Here is a 439-nt window from a genome sequence, read left to right as displayed (position 1 = left end):
GATGCAGAAAGTAAGTTTCTTGGTTTAGCATGAACTGCCAAAAAGGGCCTTCCTGATCCTCCTGGTTCAGTTTTCCATTGAACATCCTAGCTTTCTCGTAACAGGGATTTGTGGAACTGGATTTGAAACTATATGGCACTGACCACTGGGCTGCTAACCTCAGCTGCTGCTTCCCACTGTCAGTGCTGCACAGAGAACCCGGATTGAGGCCTCTGTCTGATGCCAGCTCCTTATCTTGGGTGAAGGTTGGTCTTATATAACAAACCATGTTCATTCCCAAGAACAAAACATCTCTGTGCCCAAACCTTTGTCCACTGAATCCTGTGAAGACCAGCTTTTTGCAATCTTTTGTTCTGATGGAAACATTTACCTTGAAGTCTGTTAAAACCAAAGAATCGTTTGGGTCGGAAGGGACCTCAAGATCATTCAGTTCCAACCC

The sequence above is a fragment of the Pezoporus occidentalis genome, unplaced genomic scaffold (genome assembly GCF_034315485.1).
Source record: "Pezoporus occidentalis ecotype Australia unplaced genomic scaffold, CSIRO_AGI_Poc_V1 ctg19, whole genome shotgun sequence".
Taxonomy (NCBI): domain Eukaryota; kingdom Metazoa; phylum Chordata; class Aves; order Psittaciformes; family Psittacidae; genus Pezoporus; species Pezoporus occidentalis.
This window is presented reverse-complemented; position numbering follows the sequence as displayed.